The sequence below is a fragment of the Falco cherrug genome, chromosome 1, assembly GCF_023634085.1.
Source record: "Falco cherrug isolate bFalChe1 chromosome 1, bFalChe1.pri, whole genome shotgun sequence".
Lineage (NCBI taxonomy): Eukaryota > Metazoa > Chordata > Aves > Falconiformes > Falconidae > Falco > Falco cherrug.
Window position 1 is genome coordinate 58917654 of NC_073697.1, and position 10507 is coordinate 58928160.

General features: G+C 41.6%; 1 protein-coding gene across 2 annotated transcripts in view; it reads right to left on the bottom strand.

The window, feature by feature from the left end:
- The window catches only part of LNX1 (ligand of numb-protein X 1), an 83680-nt gene extending 82763 nt beyond the window's left edge, over positions 1-917 (bottom strand). For both annotated transcript variants that reach the window (XM_027797315.2, XM_027797314.2), the window contains exon 1: positions 744-917. The gene's annotated coding sequence lies outside the window, so the exon portion shown is untranslated. The remainder of the gene's footprint in view (positions 1-743) is intronic.
- Between the last annotated feature and the right edge of the window lie 9590 nt (positions 918-10507).

Here is a 10507-nt window from a genome sequence, read left to right on the forward strand (position 1 = left end):
ACTGAGTATAAATTTAAGTGGAGGATAACATGAGCTAAAGATAAAAACTAAACCAAGTTCTCTCTGTCTCCTCACCTCAGTTGTAGTTATATGCATAAAATGAAGCTGCAAGATGCAACAGGGGCAAATGATGCCTCGATTTACCTCCTATGGCTGCAGCGAGACTTTGTGGGTTTTAACTTGGGGGAAGGGAAGAAATGGATTTCCACAGAATTAATAAAACTATGGGCTAAAGCAGCAGCAGTACAAATGGCACCTTTCCACAGATAATCAGTTAGATTTTAACATACTTTTCCGAAGAAATAGACCTTCTTAGCAAAAGGAAGACAGAAAACCAAACATATCTAGCTAATAAACAGGTAATGAACTAAGCATGGCACTTTTCAATACTAGCACGTAGTTTGTATGTAAGTAGTATTTTAACACCGGCTACCAAGAAGCACAGCAACCTACAGGTACGTTATATGGCTTTCTCTGTGAGATTATGAAAATAATCCCTGCATTAGATTATGGGGAGACTGAACCACTAATGACAGACCCAGTAAGTATTTATCTCTGCCTTACTGTGAGGCACTCCTGAGCGTGCAGGCTGAGGTTGGCACCCACTCCCTTCTGCTGCAAACCAGGGCTGGTTTGTTTGCCAGAGCATTTTCTTCCACCTTTGGTCCTCTGGAACAACTCATGCCCAACTGAAGGGTGAAAGTGGGAATAGCACAAACAACGATACAAATCTTTAAACTCACGTGTCTGGCTTTACCGTGTCTCTCATCCGCTGCTGGCGGAGTCCTGCAGGTGTGAAATCCCCAGGCTTGGGCAGGGGTACCACACTCAGCCTTCAGCCCTGGCTCTGCAGGCGGAGCGCGGCTGGTGGTTGTGTCAGACGAGGAAGCCTATGGTATGACAGAAGGTACAAAGAAAAGCTGAATTGCATAAACCTGAGCAATTTAAGGTTTAGAAAACCACACCCTCCCAGTCATTTCTCCCGCAGGCAGATAAGCGTGTGTAAGCTGCTCAGACTACAGTGTAATTTGAAGCTTTTACTTTTCTTTCTGGCATATATCAAAGTTCCTTTTCAGTTTGGCTCTTCCTTGCATTTCTTTGCTTCTTTCAGCCTTGCAATCAACATGATTCTAATTTAATGAAGCAGACCATCTTAAAAATTGCTTAAAGACGAAAGATTCGTGTTGGCTTTCCCCTGGAAAAGGAACATAAGGCCTGCAAGCCTGGGTCCATGCCTTGGAAACTGGATCTTCACTTTGTTCCTGCACACTTGAAGTGAGTGGTGAAGACTTGAACCATGTAAGAGCAATTTGTAAACTCTGGAATCAGTTGGCTGAAAATACAGGCTTGGTTAACTTTTTGAACATTGTAAAATAAAGACTGCCTTGAACCATCTTATCCATTAATTTTCAGTTTTAAAAGTAGCCAGGAAAGGGGTAGGTTCTTGTACTGCAGATAAGGTGGTGTACTGCTGTACTGTAATGCAACAGCTGAGTGTGAATGCCAATTATGAAAGCAGCGGCTGCAAAAAAGATCTTTTTTAAAAAATATATTTTCAATGGAGGAAAGAAACCCTGATCCTCCAGCTCCCAGAATCACTAATAAATACAATTACTTCAGCTGTCATAAGCATTTGCTCCTAAAGGAGGAAGCGTTATTCAGGAAGCAAGTCAGCTTCGGAGATGGACTCAAGCAAGCAGCTGCAGTACCTGCAGGTGGAAGGAAATCCCCAGCCTCTGGTATAAACACCTATGGCTACCAGGTCTTGACCTCCAGTTCATTCGTATGCAAATTTCTTGCCCTTCAAACGTTTTAAAAGCATACTTGCTACTTGTGATTATAAAATCCCTTGTTAAATATTTATTTTAAGAAATCATCAAGAGCCCTGTCAAGTCCTACCAGCAAGCGTGACAGCCAAGCCCTTAGCTTGATGGAGATTTGTTTGCAGTGGTATTTGCCTTTCCTGCCCTGACAGCACAGCAACTCTGCTCCAAGGTGCTTGAGGAAACCTGGGATGGGTCCCTGCTCAGCCAGCCTGCTGGTGTTCGGTGCATGGTTGCCCAAAACCCAGGTGTGTGCCAGCAATGCCGTGCTGAAGCTGGGGCACTGTGCAGTGCTGAAGTGCTGCTGCTTTTTGCCTGGAATGGGTGCAATATGGAGAGACACAGCCCACACAGGACCAGATGTCCACGGCAGTCACAAGGCCAGATATGCAAGCTTCATGCGTCAGCTGCCTGCAAAATTGAACTATGCATATGCAATGTACTTTTAAAATCATGCTTAAGCTACAGAAGCTTAAACATTAGCAAATTCATCCCCACAGAGCAAAGAGTGTGTTTAAATCCTTCCTTGCATGGGAGGTCTCTTCGAGGCTGATTGCCCTAGATCAGAGAGCCCAAAGCCCTGCTGTCACAGGTGACCACATCAGACACTCAGTTACAGTCTTAATTTCTATTTTAGAAACTAGCCAAGTTTTTACCTCCTCCCACTGCCAAGAGGCTTTTCTAAGTTTCCAGACCAAGGGCCAGTTAAAATTCATTTGTTCTCATGCTAATGTTACTGGATTGTTTAAATAGCCTTTCCCATCTCATGACATGTTTTCCTATTTTTCTTCCCACTCAAGCTCTCTTAAGACGTTGCTCAGAAGAAAGGCTCTCCCCTCTCCTGCTCACACAAACAGCACTCTTGGGCACTCATTCGTGTCCAAATTCTTCACTCTGGAATATGGCATTAATACTTCCTTACTCATACCAGGCAAATTATTTCCCCAGAAGTTACTTATTGGCTCTAAACCAAAAAGCTGGTGAGCTGTACCCCTTGATGGAATATCCAATGCTGAATCTGCCTTTCATCTACTGGGGAGGAACACAGAAGAAACTCTGAAGTACAGCCTGTGTACTGCATTATTTACAAATTCCCTCCTTTGCCTGCAGCTGGCTAAAGGCTCTGGCAGATTTTCTTTATCAACAGCACAAAAAAGTGAGAGTATTTTCCTACTATGATTCATTCTTTTGCATTGAAATGACAGCAGCATCTTGTAGATCTGACTGGTGCAATGACACCTGTTTGATAAACTTCAAATTCCCTGGTATCTTCATACATTCAAGGCAAAAAAATTACATATTTAGCTCTGTTTAGTTTTAAAACAGATTTCTACAGTTTGTTTCACCCTATGCAGATACAGGTGTAAGAACAGACCTTTCCAGTTGCAGATATTCCACACTTCACTACTGCTGAAATTATTTCCAGGAGGACAATATGCCATAAACTCTATCGTATTAGACTTACTCATTTACTTATTTCAACTAAATGGTTTCAGCATATATTGCAACCATTGGCAGTACATGCTATGCAAGCTAAGTTAGAAGATAAGTCAAATTATGTGAAATCATAATAATCAAATGTTAGGTGATAATATTGTAATGGATGTCATCTGTGTTGGGTTGAAAAGATCACCATGTCCTGCAAACAGTGGCCCATGCAGCCTTCTCTGAAGCCCTGTGAAGCTGGAGCAGACAAGTTAGGGGGAACGTCAGCTCTTTGCCTGCTGCTGACCCCTATTCCAGCTGCTGGTCCAGGCCAGCCAGCAGACTGCTTGCAAAAAAGGAAACAGAAAACCTGTCTCCTGTGCATGTTACATGCCTGTCCACACAGGTGTGGCAAGGAGCTGAGCTATGCTGCCTCTTTCAAGCACACAAGGAACATCCAGTGCTGTTGAGTATTTCTGTAATACCCTCAAAATGGTAAAATACACCCTTGTCCCTGACCCCACAGATGGATGATAGGACCAGGAGGCGGAGGGCAGGCAGCCCTGGCTGGCACTCTGCCTCAGTGGAGGAGCAGTGAGAAGGAGGAGCCAGGGAAGGAGCATCAAGAGCTGTGTGTCACAGCTCAGGGCGGTGGGGACAGACCAGCCAGGAGGAGGTGGAATCCCCTGGGACGAAACTGTCTGCCCTGACCTCTGTGATGGCAGGCCACATCCACTTCTGGCATGGGCATTTGATTCAATGTTCAATGGGATTGCACCAAATATATACCTCAGCTTGTAGAGGCGTACTGGAAAACAGGAACAAATTCTAGGAGGCGAAAAATCAGGTTTAGAAATTACTTCAGAATGAAGGTCAGCGTTTTCACGTCAGTTCCCTCTCCTTGTTTCCTTTTTGCAGAAAATCAGCAATCTGAACTGGATCACAAAACATAAAAGGAAAGATTGCCAAGCACTTGTACTATGGACTCTCTGGGGATGACTGAGTGCCACAGACAGTCTGCTTGGAAATGAGACTATGGACTCTGCAGTCATTAATCACCAATGTTAAACTAGCAGTTCTGTACAGTGTGACAGTTTAAATAGGATGTTGACTTCCAAAGTTGACCTACTTGGTGCAATCTACAGACAGCAAGGGTCTTACACAGCGTATGTTACTCTAGGAAGCCGTGTTTCATTTCTCATAAAAATTTACTGTATCTTCTGTATCCTGCACCTCTACATTTTCTAGCAGACTCCCAAGAAGGAGAACAGGAGCATAATGAAGAAGTTAACATAATGGGATTAAAATAATCTCTTGTCCTCAGTTAATAAAACAATAATAGTAGCAGAATGACAACTACTATTTTCTGAAGTGGACACCTTTCATGGGCTGAGACGGCACAGAATTAAATATGGACCTACTGGGGGAAAAAAACCCCACCAAAACAGCAACTTGAGCCATACCAGCAACAAAAATCATCCCACCAAAGAGCTCACAGGGCATGTCTCAGGAAGGGCTATGACTTGAAAAGCCTGCAGGCCCAGCTGTACAATGTCAAGTGAAGCTCAGGGTCCTTCCACCTCCTCCAGAAAAATCTGTGAACATATGAGCTCTACATACATTAGCAAAACAAACATTCAAGTGGCCAAATAATTCTGGCTGTTGGGAGAGGATAATATTACAGATAGTCAGGCTCTATATGTTTTCCCTTGGGAGAAATTATCAAAGTTAAAAGATTAATCTGGGCTCTGAGCACATTCATTAGTTAAATTGCAAAGCAAGCCCATTATATAACCAACCCCAGGACATTCAACCTCAGGAATTTATCTTGTCACGATTCACAATATGGGAGCATTTCTAACCAAGGTAACATGAATACCTTCTGTGGGATGGAAGCTCTCTGATCCATTAGAAACATCAATCAAAATCCTTTGCTTTACCCCAACTTCCAGATTACCTATGCCCTTTTTGAAGAATACATTTGTGTAGTACCTGCCAGAGGTCCCCCCAGCATGGAGGGAGGGATTGAGGAAACCTGGGTTCACTCTTTAGAAGTGGGAAAACCAAGGCACAGAAATTAAGTGACTTGCTCCTAATTACCAAGGAGGTCACTGGCATAAAGGGCATCTCACTAATTCTTCCATACTTTGTTATACACAGTTAAAAGTATTGTTTAAGGTGAAGTAAATGTCTGTACTAAAAGCATATACAAATACATAGTGTGTGCAGTCTGTCCTTAAATTAACTTTCATAGCCAGGTTTATATCCTGGGAGCAGTTCATAAAGCTCAAGATTAGAAGACAGAAGGAGGTTGTCTTGCCTGTCACAGTCTGCCATGTGCCCTTTATGGACCCCTTTGCCTGGGTTTAGCCCCATCAGGAATCTTTCTAGAAAAGTGTCCCACCCTGGTTTGAAAAACCAAAAGGTGGAGAGTCCACTGGTCTCTTTGATAGCTAGTTCTAGGAATTGATCATTCATATTTGTAGAAACACGTGGATAATTTATTGCTAATTTGATGCTGCTATTCAGGTTGTCATCATCAGTTCATGTCATGTATTTCCTAGCTGGCTGAAAGAACCCTTACCAAGCTGGTATCTGCATCTTACACCACTACCTGTGTTACACTTGTGCTAACACTCCCATATATTTTTCAAGTGGACCAAAAAGACTGTGCTCCAGCTAGGAGGTACATTGCCTAGCCCTTAGGTAAGACTTTTGCTATTCCCTGAATTCCCCTCTACTTTTTAAGTCATCTTTTCAAGTGCTGCCTGCGATGTGATTGATGTTACTGCACATGAGTCTCCCCATACATATACATACTACCAACAGACAAAATCAGACCCTTGCTCCAACTTGACTTCTGCATGTGTACTCGAGGATCACACTAGACATTTTTCCCTGCCATTGGGCTAGGACTATGTTCTGAGGTTGTCTATTAAGATCTCCAAAGTCTTTCCGAAGTCTCTACTTTTTTCTTAAGTGGTCTTCTCTATTTCTGTAGATATGCTACATGCTCCCTGTTTCCAGGTTTGTAGCTATGCATTTGGCTATATTAAAGCATTTTTTGGTCTGAACTCCACTTTTTAGGCAATTCAGATTCCCTTATCTGTAGCACTATGCGTGACCGATCAGGGATCCAATATTTTTCCTGCAAATCAAGAAGTCAACATTAGCAGAAGTGGGACGAGTCCTAATCCGGCACTAGAATCTCACTAGAAATATTCTTTTTAGTGTGATTCTGTATCAACTGCTTCTGATACACCAGTTCTTAGCCACTTGACATACGCTTACTCAAGAATGTAAAATGCTTCATTTTTCATCAAATTATGTTATAATCGAGCTGAACACTTTCATGTTCTATTATGCTTATATAGTTACTTTACTAACCAAGAAGGTAATCTCACGTAAGAAAAGCAAGCCAAGCTTACCTGACAAGACCGTGTTCAATGAAAATACCATTGGCTGCCATTAATAATATCCTGTTCTGTATCAATTCCCGTATCAGCTTCTCTATTAATTTACTGGAAGTGAGTTCAGGCTAGCTGCCCTGCTATTATCAGAATTATCCTGTTTGTGCCATTAGGACATTGGCAAAAAAATAAGCACGCTTTCAGTCTTGGCAAATTTCTCCAGTATCCCCAAATTTATTAAAAGTTCACATCAGTGGGCCAGAAAATTTCTCAGCCAATTTTCAAAAACATTTTTTTAGGATGCATAGCTGCAGGTAATACAAAGTCTACTGTTTTAAGCTGTTTTCCCAAAGCAGGGTTGTCTAATATTCTGTTAATTACAAATGGGCTGGAAAAGAATTCAGCATCCTCACGTGATATATATACAACATCTTGTTTCTTTCCAAGCATAAACCAGAAATATTTTCTCAACATTTCAGTCATTTATGCATTTCTTATTAACAGGTTTTGTACCTTCAACGCTTGCTTGGCTTACACCATTGCTACATAATTTTTCTTTATGTAAATTAAACCCCCTTCCAGAATACCATTTACTTGCCAAGAATAGATATTTTTTTAGCCTTTGCTAGTGATTTCCACGCTTCATAACATATAAATATCAATGGGTATCTATCTCCCCTTTTCTAGCCCTTTTTTCCAATATATACACACACAGTTTATTTAAATATGTACGTACTGTGTATATTCATGCCCACATATCTGTCTATAGATATGTATACATACATAGCCCCATACAGAGATATGTATGAACAAATATATACCTATTTAAAAACATGTCTACAGATGTTTAACTATATTCCTACTTTCTTCTTTAGCCACACATGTTCTCTTAAAAATGTTTTGCCCATTTAGCAAACTTCTAGAAAAAATTGCAGGTGTCATTCATAGCTTTCTCTTCCCAGTCAATTTTATTAAGGGCTGTCCTCAGCTTTGGGAAATTGGCCTTTTCAAAATAATGTGTATAAATATTACTGTTTGGGACTGTTTTCTCTTCAACTATATTGAATGTAATTAGGTCATGATCACTTCTTCCTGAGACAACCCCTGATTTCCAGTCTAGTGGATAAATTCATTTTTATCTATTATTAGATTACCTGACAGCAGAATTCTTCCATGCCAGGTTTGACAAGATTTGTTTCATAGAACTATCATCCAGTATTTAACGCTATTTTAGTGATGTTTCACAGGTAGTAGCTAAGTGAAATCTTCAGCAGGTCTCCAAAATGAAGTTCTCCATAATTACACAGTTCCTTCCCACATGCATTAGTAGCTCATCCTGTTTTCAGATTCAGTTCAGTGACTTATAATATCACCTCTGCCCACCCCTGCTTGCTCCTGGGCTTTGGTAACCAGCATATTGCACTGCGTTTCTTAAGATCCTGCACTTCTCAGCTTTAAGTTAAGCAGATATAAGTCACTGGGTCATACACAAAGTCATTCCTCTCACACAGTTTCTTTTATCTCCCTTAGCCTGCTTAAACAGCTTATACAATATTCTGACATACTGGTCCCTCTAGCACTGAAACCTGATGAGACAATTAGGTTGAATTTGTCTAGATTATTGAGAAATTCCAGTTCCTCTTACTTATTACGCAGACTCCCAGCATCAGCATGTAAGCGTTTCCAAATGCATTTCTTTTTGGATCCTCTACCACGCTGATTTAATTTGTTCCTGACACGGTGAATTTGAACCACATTTACTTTCTTAAGCTCCTTCTGTGTGTTGTTGCTTTAAATACAGTTGTGGCAGTCCCTAATAGTCAAGATTTTTTGTCCCCCCACACACCTATTCAATCTCTCTATCATTTAGTACTGCACGTACTACAAGCCAGTAGACAGTTTCACTCCATGGTATGTAGTCAGTCTAAAACCAACAGAGGTATTTTGTGCTGACCCGTGGGATGCTGACACAGTCTGGCTGGGACAGCGTTATCTGCAGCACTATCTAAATAATGGCATTCAGCATCATTCTTTCTGCATCAGAGCATCCTGGTTTTGCAGGTGGCTTTGCAATATAATCCAGCAAATGCAAATTTTAGTATCAGTGCAAGTACTCCGCTTAGGTCACACAGGCACGACTTACCAAGGAATCACAGCCTGCTGCAACACTTGCAATACCTTGCAGGCTCAGCACTGGCCTGAGCTGGTCATGGAAACTCTCTAGAGAGACACGGATGTATTTCACACAGGAGGAAGAAATGCCTTAATATCTGCATGTCTGACAGTTACTCATTTGTAGCTGCCTTTTTTCACACAGTGCAAACTACCAGGCTCTGCGGAGACTGTCTGGGATCAGGCAGCGTTACCGCGCTGGTACCTGCCTTGTCTTAAAAGGACAAAATTCTTTGGGGAAACAGGTTTCACTCAGCCCCCACAGGCTGCACTGAACATTTGATGGACAGTCCCTTCAAGTGTCTAAAACCTGTGCAAACTATCTAAAGAAAACCAGGGCCCATTTTATGAAGTAGGTTACTTCCATGCACACCACAGGAACTTGCAAAGATGTAAATTTGAGTCAGGATACTATGGGCCCTCTGCTCTCATCTCAGAGAGGCAAGGGATCTTGTCCTTGCATGAAAAGGTATCTTTTATTAGACTAATTGCTACCACTGAAAGAATGATGTTCTTTCAGGTATGCAAGTGTTCCTTTGGTGACACTCACTTAAGTTCTAGTATATCCACACACAAAAACACTAAAGTTATCAGCTGGTGGGAGAGAACACCCAGAAAATGGCCACTTTGAGGAAGACGAGGTGTTTTCAGTATACTGTTTCCTGAGCAGCCCAGCACATTCAACGTGAACACGTTGTTGCTTGGAGACTGAGGCACAGAGTGTTGCTGACCCAGCAAGCTCAGCGAACAGGGAACAGTGCACATCTTGCAAATTACCTCTTTGTTTTACTAAATGAGTTGAGCATCAGTCTAGGCACAACGCCTTTTACATGCCGATTGCTTAAATTGCTAATTCATTTCTCCAAGGTAGAGTGCAATGCATAGTGTAAACAGAAGATGTTAAGGACACAAACATACCCACATACAGACAAAGGAAGCCTATAACATGTTATACCTACACACAGAGAACATCTTTAGCAGTGCCTATTGCAAACTGGGAGATGGCAATAAGCAAAAGCATTTAGCTCAGAGACATAACCTAAACCTAAGTGCTACTTTATGCTAAAGTGGTCTACTTACAAAGCCAAAGGCCTAAAAACAGTGGATAGAAAAGCAGCTGGTTTGCTGACCTTCCCCATGTAGTATAAGCCCTGGCCTTTCAGGGGTTTCTGCCCTCATTCTGTAACACAGAAAATGCATTTTAAGTTTCCAGCAGCTCACGTAACTGTGCTTGTGTACCTGTCATCTCCCAGAGCCCACAATGACTTTTGGATTCAAGGAACAATTTCAACCACATCTGATGAGAAAGGCTTTCAACAGCAATTAAACAAGTTTGGTGACAGCAGGTAAGCTTTCAGGCGGAGATGAAAGACTGATCGCATTTTCACTGGGAGAAAACTTTGACGGAGAATGTCTTACTAAAATGCAGAGCTCCCATTCCTAGCATGAGAAAGAAGTCTTAAATGTCCAAACAGCAGGAAAATCTTCCCTTGGAGCTCACAGCACTCATGAATCTACAGCAAAACAGAATTCTTTGGCTTTGGTGGTCATGGATCTGTTTGTTTAACTATACTTGGTTTCCACACTGGAAATTTCAGATCTTGCATGTTTTCAAAAGCCATAAAAAATGGATATATAACTGTATCATGTATTATATACAATGCATACATGTATATA